The sequence below is a fragment of the Fukomys damarensis genome, unplaced genomic scaffold, assembly GCF_012274545.1.
Source record: "Fukomys damarensis isolate Sample0158 unplaced genomic scaffold, DMR_v1.0_HiC HiC_scaffold_37, whole genome shotgun sequence".
Lineage (NCBI taxonomy): Eukaryota > Metazoa > Chordata > Mammalia > Rodentia > Bathyergidae > Fukomys > Fukomys damarensis.
Genome location: NW_022900949.1, coordinates 12553517 through 12573936, shown reverse-complemented (window position 1 = coordinate 12573936; position 20420 = coordinate 12553517). Strand labels below are relative to the sequence as shown.

General features: G+C 36.0%; 2 pseudogenes; both read right to left on the bottom strand.

Annotated features, from left to right (window-relative positions):
* Positions 1–3526: 3526 nt before the first annotated feature.
* Positions 3527–4377, bottom strand: LOC104851371 (annotated as a pseudogene).
* Positions 4378–18484: 14107 nt separating this feature from the next.
* Positions 18485–19443, bottom strand: LOC104851370 (annotated as a pseudogene).
* Between the last annotated feature and the right edge of the window lie 977 nt (positions 19444–20420).

The window sequence follows — 20420 nt, the reverse complement described above, 5'->3', positions numbered from 1 at the left end:
TTCCTTTAAAGCAATCTAAATGATTCAAAGAATATACCAAGAGAGGAAGCTGCAGGAGGAAATAGATGTTAATCAAATGAGACATGTTGGAAATTTCTGCAAATCTTTGTTTGCAGTTTGAATTTGCAGTGTCGTCCAGAAAAAGAACTATGTGTACACATATGTGTGTTGTGGCCTAAAGTGGACACACCAGTGACCCAGCCACACTCTCTTTAAGAAACCTGTAACTCTATCTACCCTGGGGCTCTGCATCTGAAGTCCAGTTCCCAAGTGACAAACATATTGTAAAATATATTGAAGCATCATTCTCTCTACTCCTAGGAATAATGATATCATCCAAGTCCAATAATTGCATATTCCCATGGACCACTTCCTCTTGGGCAGTTTTGGTCCCAAGTGTATAGCAATGATCAATTTTCAGTAAAGCTATTTGGGATGATGCAAATGGATTGCAGCAGAGAATTAAGTGTAAGGTATTTGTGAAGTGGTCTCAAAGTGTCCATGAACAGAGAAGACTATTTTATCATCATGCCCTCCAAAATGCAAGATATCTCAGTACGCTCTCACACACCCCAGGTTTGAGATGGTTAGAGAATATTTCCTGTTAGCCCATCCTTGTCTGGCTTCCAATTACATATGCTGAAAACTCACAGCAGCATGTGTTCCCTTCTGTGTGAAGAAAAACTTAACACTTTGGTTTCTTCCACTATCTATACTTTTACCAACAACAAGGGCTTATGAGAAATTTCTTTCCTTTATCATCATTTTCTAAAATGGAGAAAGCTTCTGCATTTCCCAGCACAGTAAATATTGTAGACAGTGGTGACAGAGGGAGACCCATAGTCCCAAATCTCATAGTTTTATTAGGCAGTGATTCTACTGTTTGATACTATAATGCTGGCTACAGATTGGTTTACTTTTGCCAACATCTAAATAATGTATAACACAATGCTTGAATTCTAAGGTGAACCATTGATTTTATTCGTATAAATCTATAATACTGATTTATGAATTATGACATAAAATTAAATATAATGGTCAAGGAGGAAGAGTGGATTTTTTGGGTGATCTCCTTAATATTTGGCAACTTACATTGTTCTTAATATAAATTCTCTTCATTTTTAGAAAAACATATTTCCCAAATAGGTATTCACTGGCCTTATGTTACCAACTGTAAGGAATCATACTGAAAAAATACACATTGTGTTTCAAAATTTTCTATCAAGGCATAATATCTCAATAATATTTTTCATTAAGTTTCCTGTCATGTGCAAGATTCAAATTTTGACCCTTAGTACCACAAAAAGAATGAGCCTACTTGTCTGTAAACTGTGCACTGCAAGATGCACCCACTACACACACACACACACACACACACACACACACACACATGAAAGTAAAACACAGTTGGTATTTCTAAATTCTGTGATAACCACACAAGTTTCTTACCTCCTACATACAAACTCATGGGGACAGGAATGAATTACAATCTGGGGTCTTTTTGCTGTTCAGACAGTGATTTCAGTTCCTAGATTCTTCTGGCCAGTTAACACCGCTTCTGTAGCCCAATATGGGGAAATGAGTAGAAATGAATTCAGGGCAGAGGAATATTTTCCTGCTACAACCTAATAAGATTACCTGATATGAGGTGGCCTAAGGCTTGCTTATTTTATCTCCACTCCCTTTTATGACCCCTATTATAAAGGAAAATTTGAGATATTTTTACTTGAGATCAGGGCTAAAAAAGGACAAAAGCGATTTGAAAACTTCTTCAGATCTAAATTAACACAGTTCAAATATTTGATTTAACATCAAGTCACACACCATATTTGTCTAATCATGTGACTATAGTAATGAGAAATTAAACAAAAATTAGTTCTTATTTTGGGTTTCTTTTTTACAATGAATTGTTAAAAGGAAAAAAGACTATAATAAAAAGGTATATTTTTCATTTACATATGCTATTATGATTGAAATATTTTACAAAGATGCATACAGTTCTAGGGACATAAGGACATATTGATATGTAGAAATAGAATTAGTTAAAAAAAAGCAATTAACCTGTACAATTTCAATAATAATTAAGACTATTGTGGGTGCTTTTTACAATGTGGCTTTACCGCCTCCAAATTTTCCAGACTGCACTGTGAGTTTTGTTCATTCAGCCTGAGCTGGTATCCAATCAGCATTTCACAGTGCTAATAAATGTCTGGAAGATCATGTCCACCACTTTGAGCACCTCTTGTAATTGTACAAGCCAAGAACAATTTTTATTAAACTCATGATTTCTCAATGAATGTACTATTAGAATATTTATGCAAATTTTTCTTTTCGTAAAGTGTGTATATATTTCGATGAACTCTATGTATCATAGATGATATATAATCCATGTATTGTAATAAAACTATAGTGAATGCTTACATTTTTTTAGATTACACTAAAACCCACTTTGCTTCAATTTCCCCCAATACTGAGAGTATTCAGAGTATGCAGAACACCACACTTGGAACACACTCATCTTATTGTTCCTGCCTCTTTCTAAAAGAGTCTCAGAAGGCTTATTTCCTGAATGTTTTTAGTTTTATTGACATGGCTGCCTTGATTTCCTGATTGGAATCAAAATGCTTACCTTTCATGGTTATTTTATTTGGATAAAAGCCATAACTGAAATCATTTCTATTCATGTAATGAAGTTCAAAAAAACTCAGGAATAAATATTAGGAGAAAACTATTGTGTATAATAATTTGTGTGTGATAAAAGCAAGACTAGATAGACTTGCTGACACAAGTCTAACATTCAAAAAGGGTATTTAAACAAGATAAGTAGAAAGAGTTAGCAAGCCACTGACATTTAAATTTACTGTACCACTCTACAGAATCATCATTCACTTAAAACATAGTTTCTACGCTTTTCCATCTTAAATACAAGGCTATTTGGTATCACATGTGATAAGCCAATGTTAGGATTCTGACAGCAACAAGAGAGGGATATTCTTGGAAAAAAGGTTTCAGAAATATTTACAGGGAAGTGTGAGCAAGGAAGTTAAAAACTCAGTTACCAAAATAAGAATTAATCAGGACATTTGAGGCACACTAATGTTCAAGAAGTAAGAAAACAAAATGAAATACATTAGGAAGTTCTGAAGTTTAATAATCTCCAGTCAAAAGTTATAATGTAAATAATTAATTAAAAAACAACCCCAAGGACAAGTGGAACACAAGATAAAAGCAAGTAATATAATCAAACAAGCCAAAACATGAGGATTTATTGGACAATTTACAAAACAAGAAATTTCCAGAATAAAAATCAAAGTGAAAAGGTGATTCTTGGAGGTGTCAGTAACATTAAGACTAGCACATAAAAAAGTAAGAGGCAGTTCAGTATTCAAGTAAATATCATATTTAATATAATAACTAACTCAAAAATTTTGCTGAGTTGCCCTAGAGACACCATATATTTTAGCAAATATGTATTTTTTAACTAATAAAATTTACTTTTGCCAGCAGAATGTGTTCTACCTCTGAATCAATGCAGAGAATCTCTTACAGGTCTTAACAAAATAATGTATCCCATTGGGGAGAAAATGCAGCCCAGAGCCCTGCACAGGAGGCCAAGATGGAGAAGACCTCCATGGTAACCATGACCTTGCCCTTGGTGCTGTGGTACACAGGGAGGAAGGTGACCCACACACTGCAGAACACCAGCATGCTGAACCTCAGAAACTTGGCTTCATTGAATGTGTCACACCGATTCCTGGCCGAGAAAGCCACAGCAAAGCTCACCAGGCCCAGGGAACCCAGGTATCCCAGGACACAGTAGAAGGCAATGAGTGAGTCTTTCTTGCCACAGTGATGATATATCCATGTTCAGAGTATGCATCTGACTCAGTTTAGGGTGGATTTGTTCCAGATTCTACAGAGAGTGAGTTGGATCATAGAGCAGAAGGGAATGATGTAGTTAGGTGCCCCTGATACCATCAACTGCCTCATCCTTCTGCCTGGAGCAGTGACCTCAAAGGTAAGAATCACAATGATAATTTTGGCCAAAATGGTGGAAACAGCCACAATGAACATAATTCCAAATGTAGTCTGCTGGAGGATACAGGTGGATGTATTTGGATGGCCAGTGAATAATGAGAGAGAAGAGCAAGGTGTAACTGAGATCTAGGATGTTGGCCTTGACAGTGGGAGTGTCTTCGTGATTCACAAAAAGTGCAAGAACAGCAGCTGTGAGGATGGTGAGATTCAGGGCAGTGCTAAATAGGTTCTTCCCCACAGGGCCTTTATGAGCCAGGAAAAAGTCACAGACTTTTGGAGGAGGTGGTTTTGCTGAATTGTGGCATACTGATCATCAGGACACTTCACACAGCACTCCATATCTACTGGGAACATTAAATTGTTACTAGTTCAAGTTCATTGTTTCTCCCCCTTTCACGTATACATTCGCAGAAATTCTCAGGACTTCTTGAGCCAAACTGTCCTTTTTGCTTTCTGTTTCTTCTTAGATTTTTACTTAAAAATTTTTATTCCACATCCAACAGAAGGAGAAAGTCCAGGTCAGCCAAGCAAAGATCCCATCTTCTCTCTGGACCGTGGTAAGCCAACTGGTGAGGACTAGTTGGCTGTGTAGGTTCTTCCACAATATTCACACTCCCTGCATGCTCCCCAGCTTCCTGATTGAGCCAGTTCTTGGATCCACTCTGTAGAGGCACAAGTGATCATAAAGGTCATTTTTCTGATTTCCACAAGATAGAACAGAAGTGAACAACTGCAATAAAGGCACATCAGATCTACATAGTTGGTAAGTTGGAGAGATCACCACCTGCCATCAGAACTTTGAATATCTTCAGCAAAGGGGGAGAGGGAACAAGCACTAGAACTTTGAAGAGTTCAACCCAGCAGAAGGTCAGGGAGCTCAATTGCAGACCAAATTCAGCCTGAATCTCAGGGGTCAGTCATTGGCTAGATGAGATTAAACGACTTAGTTCTGTGCATGGCTACACACATTGTCTATTGTGACAGCAGAGATATAGTCTGCAAGATGCCCTTCAAATGCTTTTTCTTCTTTCTCTTCCTCATTCCACTCTGCAAAATCACTTTTCTGTCTGCTTTTTCCAACACAGTCTCTTGCTCCCCATATTATTCTCCTTCTCCCTTCCTGTTCCTCTCCTGCACTAACTCAGATGTCTTCTTTTATTGTTTTTTCTTCTCTCTTTATTTTATTTTCTTCTCTCATTTTCCTTCACTCAAGGGTCAATAGTTTCAAAGGAAAGTAAGCCCCTATTACTAGCAAATTGTTATATTCTTGTCCTTATTCTTGAACTCTGTCTTTCCCGCTTCTCTTCAATGTTTTCCTAAAGCTTCTGTGGTCATCCTATGTCCCTTGGCTTCACTTGAAACATTCTCCAATTCTTCTACTTACCTACTCCTCTCATACTAACTCTGTCTAAGTCCCCAAACAGAAGGATAAAGTTGGTACATTGAAGAGTTTACTCACTGCAAATCTACTTTGGGCTGATCCTTGATTTTTATTTAATTCGCATGATTTAAAGATGATAGATTAAGGACTACCACAAATGGTTGATTTTTAAGACATGCTTGATGCTATCGTGTTGCTCATTGTATCAACTGGGCTAAATGGTTGTGGTAGATTTAATGAGTTGCCCTTTCTAATAGTATGAAAATGAATGTCTATGAGTCAGAAGAGACTCAAAAGCTAAAGAGCAGCTATATCAGAAAGATTTAAGTAATAACACAGGAATTGAACCAAGGACAAGCAAAGAACAAAAATAAAAATGAGAAAACATTTAAGCAAGATACAAAGACAGACTTTCAGTTCACTAATGGCAAACTATAGGAGAAACTAGGTGGAAAAGTCTGACAATCAACTACCAGTACACTCTGAACTCATAGCACAGAAAAGAACAAAACAGATCAAACAGGCTTTAGAAAAATACAAAACAGAACTAATTTCCCAGATAACTACAGAGATGCTGAGCAAAAGGAGATACATGGTTAGAGACTCTAGAACAGAAACTGACAAAAAACATAGATGAGCTCAGGATCATCAGAGAAGCCATGAAGGCCCAGCATAAGAAAGAAATGGAAACAATGAATGCCCAACATAGGAAAGAAATGAAATCCATAAAATAGATTGAAACAGATATCACAGATATCAAAAACTCTACTGAAGAAGGAATTTATCTCAGTGGTTCCAGCACCTGCCTTGCAAACACAAGGACCTGAGTTAAATCCCAAGTACCAAAAATAAAGTAATTGAATTTGATAATTGACAATATGAAATATGAAGAAAAAGGCGAACAGTGTTAAGAAAGTGGTAAGGGTAGGAGAAAGGTAATAAGGAAAAAGAAAAACCATGAGAAAATGAAAAAAATGGAAATAAAGTGTTTCTACGTGTGGATGGGAGAAGGGGGTGAAGGGATGGCAGGGACAAGGGGAAAAAATGTGAAATGAGACCTGTCAGGTAAAGGTACAAGATTCTAATGATGAATGTAACTTTACTGTATACCTATAATGTATAAATAAATTCAATGAAAAACAAACTCTATTGAAAGTTTTTGGAGCAGAATAAATGAATGTGAAAACAGAATTTCATATGTAGAAGACAGGATTGCAGTCAGTGACCTTGCAAAGAGAGGTCTCTTGAAATCAGTAAGGGATAATGAGAAATCGATCCAATAACTACTAGATGATGCAAAGAAGAAAAACATAAGACTGATAGGAATTGATGAAGTAGCAGGAGAAAATACAATTGACTTAAAAAGCTGTTTAGACAATTAATGATAGAAAACTTCCCAAAGAGAAGGGAAGAATTTCACATACTGTTAAGTGAGGCTTATAGGACTCCAACTAGCCATGATAAAAAAACAATCAACAACTAGATATATAGTAATCAAGATCCCAGAAACCCAACAGAAGAACAAACTACTACAAGCAGTAAGAGAAAAGAAACAGATCACATGCAAAGGAAAGTCATCAGAATCACAGAAGAATTCTCAATACAAACCTTTAGATCAAGAAGACCCTGGAGTGAGGTATTTCAAGTCCTAAAAGAAAACAACCTCCAACCTAGACGGTTGTATCCTGCAAAACTCTCTTTCAAAATGCATGGGGAAATAAGATACTTCCATGACAAAGAACATCTGAGAAACTTGATGAACACCAAACCAGCACTACAAGGAATTTTAAACAATATCCTAGAAAAAGACAATGAAGGTCACAACACAATGAGGCCTAACAGACCGAATGAAACAGGCAAGGCAAGAAACAAAAAGGAGAGGGGGAAAATTAAAAAGATTCAACAAAAGGACAATGACATGACAATAATAAGTCACTACATATCAGTTATAACCATCAATGTCAATGGCCTCAATTTGCAAATCAAGAGAAATTGGATGGCAGAATGGATTAAGAAGCAAAATAAAACAATATGTTGTATAAAAGAAACACACCTAGTGTGAAAAAGAGCCCATAGACTGAAAATGAAAGGGTTTAAAACAATTCTCCACTCACCAGGAGTCCATACAAAAGCAGGAGTAGCAATCTTATTCACAGGCAAAGTAAATTTCAAACCAAAACTGATTAAGAGAGACAAAGAAGTGCACTACATCCTTGTAAAGGGAACAATTCAAGAGGAAGAGATGACAATCATAAACATATATGCACAAAATATTGACTCCCAACTATATAAAACAAATATTAAGTAACATGAAAAACCAAATAAGCACTAATACAATTGTAGTGGGGAATCTAAATACTCACTATCACGAATAGGTATATCACCTAGGCAGAAAATCAACAAAGAAATAGTAGAATTCATCCAAATTTTTGAATGCATGGACTTAGTAGACATCTATAAAGTGCTCCACCCAACAAAATCAGAATATACATTCTTTTTGGCAGCACATGAGTCATACTCCAAGAGAGACCACATACTAGTTAACAGAACAGGTCTGAGTAAATGCAAAATAATCAAAATTATCCCCTGTATATTATAAAATAATAGTGCAATCAAGCTGGAGATCAATAGCACAAGAAACTGTAGAAAGTTCACAAACACATGGAAATTGAACAACACTCTCCTGAACAATCAATGGATCACAGAGGAAATTAAAGATGAAATTAGACACTTTTTACAAATAAATGAAAATGCCAATACAACACACAGGAATCTATGGGACACAATGAAAGCAGTTCTACATGGAAAATTCATACCACTGAATGCCCACACTAGGAAAATAGAGTGAGCTCAAATAAACAAGCTACTGATGAATGTTAGCCTCCTAGAAAAACAAGAGCAAGAAAAACCCAAAGCTCAAAAAAGAGAGGAAATTATAAAGATTAGAGCAGAAATCAGTGCAACAGAAACTAAGGAAATGATACAAAAATAATTAAAGCAAAGAGTTGGTTTTTTGAAAGAATAAATAAAATTGATAAACCCTTGGCTAATCTTATCAAAAAAAGGAAAGAAAAGTCTCAGATTTATGCAATCAGGAATGAAAAATGTGAAGTCACAACAGATCCAAAAGAAATCCAGAGAATCATTAATACCTGATTTGAAAACCTGTACTCCAATAAAATGGAAAACACAGAAGAAATGAACATATTTTTAGATACTTGTGAATTACCAAAGTTGAAAAAAGAAGATAAAAACATTTCAAACACCCCAATTACAGTAAGAGAAATGGAAAATGTAATTAAAATTTTACCAACAAAGAAAAGCCCAGGTCCTGATGGATTCACTGCTGAATTTACAAGACATTTAGGGAAGAACTACTGCCTTTACTCTTCAAACATTTCAATGAAATTGAATGGGAAGCTATACTTCCAAATTCATTCCTGGAAGCAAGTATCACTTTGATTCCCAAACCAGGGAAAGAGCCAACTAAAAAAGAGAACTACAGGCCAAGCTCCTTAATGAATATAGATGCAAAAATCCTTAATAAGATGGTAGCAAACAGAATACAGAGGATCATCAAGAAGATCATACATCCTGACCAAGTTGGATTTATTCCAGGGATGCAAGGATGTTTCAGCATACATAAGTCAATAAATTAAATACACTATATTAACAAAGTCAAGGACAAAAACCACATGATCCTCTTGATAGATGCAGAAAAAGCATTTGACAAAATTCAACACCCATTCATTATAAAAACCCTGCACAATATTGGAATAGATGGTCTATATCTCAAATTAATAAAGGCTATCTATGAAAAACCAACAGCCAACATCATACTAAATGGCCTAATACTGAAAACTTTCATGTTAAAATCAGGAACAAGACAAGGTTGCCCACTATCACCACTCCTCTTCAATATAGTTCTGTAAACATTACCCACAACAATTAGACAAGAGAAAGAAATTAAAGCAACAAAGATAGGAAAGGAATAAGTTAAATTGCCATTATTTTCTGACAATATAATACTCTACACTGAAGACCCCAAAAACTCCAGCAAAAGATTTCTAGACTTAATTGACAGATTCAGTAGAGTAGCTGGATACAAGATCAACAACCAAAAATCAATAGCCTTCTTGTACACAAGTAACAGAATCACTGAGAGATAAAAAAGGAAAACAATTCCTTTCACAATAGAATCCAAAAAACGAAGTATTTAGGAATCAATCTAAAAAAGAAGCAAAAGACCTCTATACTGAAAACTACAGCACTCTTAAAAAAAACAGATCAAAGGGGATATAATTAAATGTAAAGATATCCCCTGCTCCTGGGTAGGAAGAATCAACATAGTGAAAATGGCCATACCACCAAAACTACTATACAGATTCAAAGCAATGCCAATTGAAATTCCAACACTATATTTCACAGAACTAGAAAAAAGAATCCAAAAATTCATTTGGAATCAGAAAAGATCTAGAATAGCGAAAGGCATCCTAGGTAACAGAGACATGGTAGTGGGTATAACAATTCCCAATTAGAAGCTATACTACAAAGCCACTGTGATTTAAAAAAAAAAGCATGGTACTGGGAAAGAAACAGATCTGAGGATTAGTGGAACACATTGGAAAACACAAAAACAAATCCAGATGTCCTTAGCTACCTCATCTTTGACAAAGGATCTGGAGGAAAGATAGCCTCTTTAATAAATGCTGTTGGAAAAACTGCATTTCCACCTGACAAAGATTGAAACTGGACCCTAGTCTTTCACCATGCACTAAATTAAAATCCAACTGGATGAAAGATCTAAATATTAAAACATAAACACTAAACTTGCTGGAAGATGAGTTAGGCAGAACTCTTGAAGAACTCATTGGCATAGGAAAAGACTTTATGAAAAAGTCCTCGGTAGCATGGGAAATAGCAGAAAGAATCAACAACTGGTATTTCCTCTTACTAAAAATCTCCTTCACTGCAAAAGAAACCATCAACAGAACAAAGAGACAAGGTGCAATGTGGGAAAAAATTTTACTAGCTGCTCTTCAGACAAAGGACTCTTCTCTTGAATATATTAAGAACTCAAACCAATCAGCCCCACAATTATGAAGACCCAATTCAAAAATGGGCATCCGAAATGAACAGACATTTCTCAGACAAAGAAGTAAAAGCAGCAAGAAAATATATGAAAAAATGTTTCACATCACTGGTCATTCAAGAGATGCAGATCTAAACACTGAGATTTCACTTCACCCCACAAAGAATGGCTGCTATCAAGAAATCACACAATGACAAATGTTGTTGGGGTTGTGGGGAGCAAGGAACCCTTCTGCATTGTTGTTGGAAGCCCAGACTGGTACAAACACTATGAAAATCAATATGGAGATACCTCAAAGAGCTGGGACTAGAGGTTCCATTTGACATAGCCATCCCTCTGCTGAGCATCTTTCCAAAAGAACTAAAAGAAAAATATCACAGTCATGTATGTGCACCCATGTTTATAGCGGCACAGTTTGTAATAGCTAAAACTTTGAAACATCCCATTTGCCCACCAGTTGTAAACTCGATAAAGAAGATGTGGTTCTTCTATGAAATGGAATATTACTCAGCCATAAAGAATGAGAAATTAAATTCATTCATAGGAAAATGGATACAGACTGAGGATATACTCCTAAGTGAAATAAATAAGTCACACATGTGTAATTACCGAATAGTTTCTCTGGCTTGAATAAACTGTAATAGTACATAAGATCCTAATGTGATAACTGACATTGTGAAATGAGAAGAAAAGGGCTAAAGGTGTAGGGAAGGTGTGATGGGTAAGGGAAGGGTAATAAGGAAAAAGAAAAAAATATGAGAAAATGAAAAAGTGGAATAAAGTGTTTCTAAGCTGTAGAGGGGAGGAGGGGGAGAAGAGAGGGCAGGAACAAGGGGAAAAAATGAGAACCAAGACCTGTCATGTAGAGGTACAAGATCGCAACAATGAATGTAACTGTACTGTATCCCTAAAATGTACCAATAAACTCAATAAACAAAAAACATATACTTATGCAAACATGAGCCACAGCAATTAGACAAGAGAAAGAAATTATAACAATAAAGGTAGGAAAGGAAGAAGTTAAACTGTCATTATTTGCTGATGTTATGATACTCTACGTTGAAGACCCAAAAAATTCCACCAAAAGACTTGTAGACTTAATTGACACTTTTATCAGCGTAGCTGGATACAAGGTAAACATGCAAAAATCAATAGCCTTCTTCTACACAAATAACAGACTCACTGAGAGAGAAATTAGGAAAGCAATTCCTTTCACAATAACATCAAAAAAAAGAAGTATCTAGGAATCAATCCAACAAAAGAAACAAAAGACTTCTACACTGAAAACTACAGCACTCTGAAAAAAACAGATCAAAGAGGATATAATTAAATGCAAAGATGTCCCCTGCTCCTGGGTAGGAAGAATCAACATATGGAAAATGTCCATACTATCAAAACTGCTGTACAGATTCAATGCAATGCCAATTGAAATTCCTACTGTATACTTCATAGACCGAGATAAAATAATCCAAAAATTCATTTACAACCGTAAGAGACCTAGAATAGCAAAAGCCTTCCTAGGTCACAGAGACATGGCAGCAGGTATAATAATTCCAAATTTGAAAATATATTACAAAGCCACTGTGATAAAAACAGCATGATACTGGCAAAGAAACAGATCTGAGGATCAGTGGAATAGATTGGAAGATACAGAATTAACTTCAGATGTACTCAGCTAACTCATCTTTGACAAATGAGCCAACCCCTCAGTGGAGGAAAGCTAGCCTATTTAATAAATGGTGTTGGAAAAACGATTTCAACATGCCAAACATTAAAATTAGACACTTATCTTTCCTCATGCACCAAATTAAAATCCAAGTGGATTAGAGATGTAAGTATTAAAAAAGAGTGACTAAATTTGCTGGAAGATAAGGTAGGCAGAATGGTTGAAGACATCGGCATAGGAAAGGACTTTATGAACAAATCCTCAGTAGCACAGGAACCAAAAGAAAGAGTCAACAACTGCCATCTCATCTTTTTAAAAAGTTTCTGCACTGCAAAAGAAACCACCAACAGAACTAAGAGACAACCTGCAATGTGGGAAACATTTTTACCAGCTGCCTCTCGGAAAAAGAACTGTTATCTAGAATATATAAAAACTCAAAACAATCAGCCCCCCAAATATAAAGATTCAATTAAAAAATGGACGTCTGCAGTGAACACACATTTCTCAGACAAAGAAGTAAAAGCAGCAAGTAAATATGTGAAAAAATGTTCCACATTACTGGTCATTCGAGAGATGCAGATGAAAACAACACTAAGATTCCACCTCACCTGACAGAGAAAGGGTTCTATCAAGAAATCAATCAATAACAAATGTTGGCAGGGTTGTGGCGAGAAAGAAACCCTTCACCATTGTTGGTGGGAGTGCAGACTGGTGCAACCACTGTGGAAATCAATATAGAGATACCTCAAAGAGCTTGGACTAAATGTTCCATTTGACCCATTTATCCCTCTGCTGGGTATCTTTCCAACAGAATTAAAAGTATCATACCAGAGTGATATATGCTCACCTATGTTTACAGCAGCACAGTTTGTAATAACTAAAATTGGAAACAACCCATTTGGCCATCAGTGTCGACTGGTGCAACCACTGTGTAAATCAATATGGAGATACCTCAAAGAGCCTGAACTAGATGTTCCATTTGATCCATTTATCCCTCTGCTGGGTATCTTTCCAAAAGAATTAAAAGTTTTATACCAGAATGATATATGCTCACCTGTTTGTAGCAGCACAGTTTGTAATAGCTAAAATTGGAAACAGCCCATTTGGCCATCAATTGGAGACTGGATAAAGAAGATGTGGTTTTTCTATAAATGGAATACTATTCAACCATAAAGAATGAGAAATTAGAGTCATTCATAGGAAAATGGATATTGAGTATATACTCCTAAATGAAATAAATGTCATACATGTGTAAATACAGAATAGTTTCTCTGGTGTGAAAAACTATAATAGTACACAAGATCCTAATGATATAATTGACAATGTGAAATAAGAAGAAAAGGGATAAAGGTGTAGGGGAAGTTTGAAGGGTAGGCAAAAGGAAATAAGGGAAAAGAAAATAATATGAGAAAATGAAAAATTGGAAATGCAGTTTTATTAAATAGAAAACAGAGGAGGGGATGAAGGGAGTGTAAGGATATGTGGAATAAATGAGTAGTGGCAGCAGTTCTTCTCTAAATGTCTTGTAAAATTCAGCAGTGATTCCAGCAGGACCTGGTCTTTACTTTAGTGGCAAACTTTTAATTACATTTTCAGTTTCACTGATTTTAATTGCGGTGTTTAAAATTTTTTTGTCTCCTCATTCATCTTTGGTAATTCATAACTATCTAGAAATCTGTCCATTTCTTCTGTGTTTTCCATTGTATTGACTACTTAGCAACTTAATAAGGCTCTACACAATTAAAAATAAAAGGTGCTGAGCACAATGTGAAAGATCTGTGTTCAATCCTCAGAGCAAAAAAATCAATGAAGAAAGAAATTATGTTGAAATTTATGGATAATCAGTTACTAAGTGGAAGAAAAATCAAGGTAAATTCCTGCATTAAAATCAGTCATCATAGTAAGATGAAGTTGGAGCAAAGACCTTCAGTTTTACTAGATTTCTGGAAGAACATATTAAGCATCTGAGCATTAGTTCTGAAGGACAAGGAAGGAACAGAACAGAAAACACAGCTGTGGATTCAAATATGTTGAACATGGGTAGATAAAAATAGAAAATAAAGTTTAAATTCAAATCTAAATAACACATTCAGAACATAGTTATATCAAAACATACAAATACAGGTATTTAAAATTGTTCAAAATTGATTAGAATAAAAACATCTAATATGATAAGCAATCAAAGGAAGTGAAACAAAAATTGAGAAACATAAAAGCAAATAACTCTAGACAGAATGTCTGTATGGCACCAAGTCATCACATTGTAACCTGGAATATATTCAATTTGTATTTGTTAATTATACTTTAATAAAGCAGGAATGAAGCATAAACCCAAAACATGTATGAATGTGCCCATCTTAATTACCAAAGTAAGTAAAATAAGTAGAGTCATGAACTGCATAAAGACATTTTAGAAGGAACATTTATCGGTCGAGGCTTGCAATTCCAGAAGTGGAAATTTAGATTTGAAATTTTCTCTGAAGCTTAAATATCATTATCATAAGGTTAGATTCTAGATTCTACTACACTATGCCAAATTATTCAAGAAAATAACTTGATTTGTACATCCTCGAGTTGGAACTCCACACCTGTGACTTGAGCTAGTTACCCAGTTGCCATGATCACTTCTTATGTGTACATAGGCAAAATAGTACTCATCACCTGCATATAAGAGTGCGCGTCTGGAGATGGTTGAAGTGTGTTGACACAAGGTTCATATGTAGGGAGATTTGGTCCTCAGTGTGGTAATGCTGGAAGCTGGTAGAACCTTGAAGAAGTGGAGTCTAGGGCAGGGATTGCTGCCCTGAGAAGGAATTCATGTAGTTCTCGTGAGACCCTTGTGGTTATAAAGAGCAAACCTGGCAGCGTTCCCTGTCTTTCTATGTTTTCCTGTCTCATTATGTGACCTCTTCCCTTTCAAAATGCTCCTACTGCAATGCCATCCTCCATGATATGATGGAGTCTGAAATATCCTCACTAGAACCTTAGACATTAGACGTGGTTATGTTAGCTGGCCAAAAGGAGAGATAAATAAACCTTGTATAGAGTAGGGATCTATAACTCCTGGGCAATAGATTGGTACCACTCTGGGCTGTTAGGAACTGGGCCACACAGCAGGAGATACGTGGTGGGCCAGTGAGCAAAGCTTCCTCTGTATTTCCAGTCACTCCCCGTCACACACAATAGAGCTTTAGAGATCAGGGGCATTAGATTCACATAGAAGTGTGACCCCTAGATTGTTAGGTACCTAGATTTTGTGCTCATGTGAATATCCCTAAATCATCATCCTTCATTCCTAGAACAATTGCCTTCCATAAAACAGGTTCCTTATGCCAAAGATCATTGGAACCATTGTTACAGAGGACCTTAGGTCTTCAGCCTTAGGTTCTTCATTATAACATTGGAAGATGAACTAATACATCACCTAAGAGTTATTGGAAAATGAGTGAGATAATGTATATATAAATCACTGGTGTGGTGATTTCATATGTTGAATATTGTTACTATTAATATTAACACAACATGTGTAAATATCAAATAATTTCTCAGGTGTGAAAAACTATAATAGTACACAAGATCCTAATGGGATAATTAACAATGTGAGATAGGAAGAAAAGGGCTAAAGGTGTACAGAAAATGGGAAGGGGAGGGAAAAGGGAATAAGAGAAAAAGGAAAAAAATATGAGAAAATGAAAAAATGGAAATAAAGTGTTTGTAAATGGGGAGGGGAGACATCTCTTTGCCTACTTTGGATATTTACTTACTCATTACATTGTATTTATGATTTATACACTTTGGGTTAATTTTAATTTTATGGTTTTTCTCCTAGATAATCAGTAAAAGGGCTCTATCAGTTTTTCAAAATTCAGACATTATGTTTCCTTCTTTACATTTTTATTACTAAATGATTATAAATGAGTCTCTATGGCAATAGTAACAAACTTTCAGACCTTTTTTCATCATTTCTTTTCATAGTACAATTAAAAATTGAGTGTGAAATCCACCTAGTATTCTTTAACACTATCATTATTTTATTCCTGGCCCCAATCTGTTCCTTGGATGAATTTTAGGATCTCTAGTCATGTTGGAAGAAAAACACTATTAGAATTTTATTAGACACTCCATTAAAATTATAAATTTGTTAGGAAAACATTGACCTCTTTACTATGCTCTTTCCAATAACAGACATTTCCCTCTTGATATTTCAATCCCCTTTTGGATATGCTTTCCTGAAGTATTTTTTAGACTTATAGATTATGTTAATTTCTTCTTAGGAATTCTTTAGTGTAATTTATATTCAATGCCATTAAGAATGATACACCTCCATATTATATCTCCACTATTGCTAGTATATTAACAAAAGTTTTGATTTTCTGTATTAAAGTGTCTTGTTTAACTTCTGTGTTTTTTATTAATTTCACAATTTCCTAAAATTTCTCATATTAATTTATGACACCATTTTTTTAGTTTTTACTGAATTGTTTTAAAATTCCAAATCCTTGTTAAAATGTACAGTGAGGGACAGAATTCCTATTTTTCTTTCTTACCTTTGAAGAGGATAACCCTGGAGTTTTGTAATGTAATATAAGCCCCACTATCATGGTAAATATGAAATTAAAAATCATATTAACTTACATTTTTTGTTTCCTGGAACTTTATTTTTTGTTTCCCTGTATTTTACAGGTAATTTGAAAAGCTATGAATAAATGTTAAATGATTAGTTAAATATTTAGAAAAACGATGTTATATAGATCTCTATAATGCAAATAATTTTGAAACAGATATAGCACAAGACAGTACATCAACTCTCTAAATGAAATGTGAAGAAATAAATAGTATATACTTAAATTTGGCAACATATTCTTTGAAAGCACCAGTATTTCTTGAGAAAAAGTTTTGGGTAGAAATAAGGAAAGTAAAGGTCAATAATGGGAGTTATAAACTAAGAAATTATCAATGAAAATATTTCTTGGACTACATCAGAATTAATTTCACTTAAGAGTACAGCCTCAATGTGCATCCCCTTAGCTATAATCCTCTCCAGTTTCTCGTTCTTTGTGGCTGAGTAGTATTCCATTTTGTAAAAAAAAAAAACACATCTTCTTTATCTAGTCTCCAACTGATGGGCAATTGGGCTGTTTCCAAGTTTTAGCTATTACAAATTGCTGCTATGGAAAAGACAAAGCATTCTTTCTTTTCTTTTATTGAGTTTATTGGTACATTTCAAATATACAGTACAATTACATTCATTATTGGGATCTTGTACCTTTACATGACAGGTGTTGGTTCTCATTTTTTTCTGCTAAGACAAAGTATTCTTAAATTAGGAACAGACCAGACAAAATATTGATTGTGGTTAATAATTAACCTTGTCTTTTTGGTAAAGAACGTTTTAACTCTGGGACTGCAAATTGTGTAAGAGTCACCCTGATCTCAACACAAAGGCTTCAGCCAGACTCCCTTCTTAAAAGAAGCCAATTACTGGGTTAACTCTACAGCCTGAACAGCTCACGTCCTGCTTTGGGCATAATCAATAGGGCCGTCCCCCACATCTGTGAGTGTTAACGAAACTGAATTCAGAAAAGTTGAGAGCAGAATAACGATCACTAGAAATTAGGAAGAGTGGTCAAGAGTAGTGGACAGAGAGAGTTTGGACAATGGGAACCAAAATGGAGCTCCATGAGAAGAATATGTTTTAATGTAATAAATCCTGGCAGAATTACTGCAGTTCACAACAATTTATTATACATTTTCTAAAAAGACCCACAGCAGACACACTGCAGGTGTCTGCGATAACACCCCAATTCCTGTTTCCTATACAAAACAAAACAAAAACCTAGAGAAGATTCCCCATTCAAAGAAATAAAGAAATGATTCAGAAGATGGAAATGCTAATTCCTTTGATTTGATTATCGCATATTGTACACATGTACTGCATTGTCACAATGTACTCCATCAATATGTATAATTGCTGTCCCTAAATGACGTACATAAAAATTAAAATCCCCTCAATTCTGCAGATAACTGAGAAAAAGAGTGTTGTATTTATAGAAAGTTAAAATGGGGCAGGGGATTTTGGTTAAGTGGTTTCATTGCCTGCTTCGCAATCACAAGTAGAAAGTTAAAATAGGTTAGATGGCAAAAAAGGTGATCCAATGCATAACATATGAACAGTGCCAAGGGCAGAAGAGACCACATATTAAAATGCACAGAATTACTTACTTTTAAAATATGGGAAAGCAGAAGGATGCAGAGTGCTGGATGAAGAGGATCAGGCTTTCTGATGCTCCGTGTGCATTGCTGCTCATCAGAGTCCTGCTATGTCCTGTTCACTGAGAAGCCCCATCTTGCCAAGGAGTCTCCCCAGAGCACCCTTCATGTCCCTGTTCCTCAGACTGTAGATGAAGGGATTCAGCATGGGGGTGACCATGGTGTACACCACTGAGGCGATCAGACTCATCTTAGAGGATGGTGTGGCTACAGAGCTGAGGTAAACCCCAAGACCTGTGCCATAGAACAAGGAGACCACCAAGAGATGAGATGCACAGGCGGAAAAGGCTTTGTATTTGCCCCCTGCTGATGAGATTCTAAGTATGGAAAAGAAAATCTGAGAATAAGAGAAAAGAATACCAGTAAGAGGAAAAATACCTAGGACAGTTGTCACAGAATATATCACTAAGTTATTGATGAAGGTGTCAGAACATGCAAGCTTCAGGACTTCAGGGAGATCACAAAAAAAGTGTGGGATTTCTGTGTTTTCACAAAAGGACAGCATCAGATCATTCAAAATCTCATGAGGGATCCCATGAAACTGATAAACCAAGAAACCGAAGCCATCAGCCTGCAGAACCATGGGGTCATGATGACCACGTAGTGCAGTGAGTGACAGATGGCCAGGAATCAGTCATAGGCCAGCACTGCCAGCAGTAAATTGTCCAGGCACCCAAACACAATGAAGAAAAATATTTGTGTGATGCAGCCTGCAAAGGTGATGGCTTTGTTCTGAGTCTGGATGTTCACTAGTGTTTTGGGGACGGTGGTGGAGGTGAAACTGATGTCAGCAAAGGACAGGTTGGAGAGGAAGAAGTACATGGGGGTGTGGAGGTGGGAGTCTGAGATGACAGCCAGGATGATGAACAGGTTCCCTGTGATGGTGATCAGGTACAAGGGCAGGAGCAGCCCAAAGAGGAGGGACTGGAGGCCAGGGTTATCTGTGAATCCCAGGAGGAGGAAGTTTGTGACTCCTGTTTGATTTTTTGTTTCCATGAGGCTGCCTTCCATGAGAAAGAAAAAAGAAAAACAAAATTCTCTCTAAAGGTTTCCCCAGGACGACCATAATAGCTATCGTTCAGATTCACAGAACTCAAGTAGTCATTCATCTTGGCTAATTGGATGTCTTTGCTCACAATTTGTAGTTACCATTGCTACCTGAAAAAAAATCAGCTTTAGGTCAGTGGTCCTCACATGGTGTTTTCTGGAACAGAAATATGAGCACATTTACAGAAATTTTGGAAATGTGCCTTTTTAGGTTCACCTGACCAGCCTGCTCCCACATTTTGCATCTGAGCAAGCTCTCTTGGGATTGTGGGGCCCTCGTGTGTGCATGCACGCTTGCGCGCACACACACACACACACACACACACACAACTACACAGACAGACAGACAGCGAGGCAGACAGACAGATAGACACATTTGGGAAACAGTCTCCAGTGTTTGTCTACATCTCTAAGGGATCTTCTCTTTTGCAGCATCCCTGGTGGTTGCTCTGGTACATTCTGACAAATACCTTTTGAATGAGAATTTCCTAATTCTAGGCAGATTCATCAGTCATTGGAAAGGTTTTTGTTTTATTGTGCTGGCTTTTTGCAATTTTTACGTGCCTCAGTGTTTGTTCTTTGAATAGTCCTTCTGTAGATAATGTTAACAAACGCTGATATTAATGACTCCCTTTTCCATTTGATTTTAATTACCATATTCCCAAACTGAGATGAAACAATCTGGAGTTTTTACATAACATATCCTAAATTTTCTAAATGTCAAATGGAAATTTACATTTTCCACCATATGATACTCATAGGATCAAAGTTACCATCATGGAAATGTCTCTTTGCCTGCTTTGGATATTTACTTACTTGTTTCATTGTATTTATGATTTATACACTTTGGGTTAATTTTAATTTTATGTTTTTTCTCCTAGGTATTCAGTAAATGGCCTCCATCAGTTTTTCAAAATTCAGATATT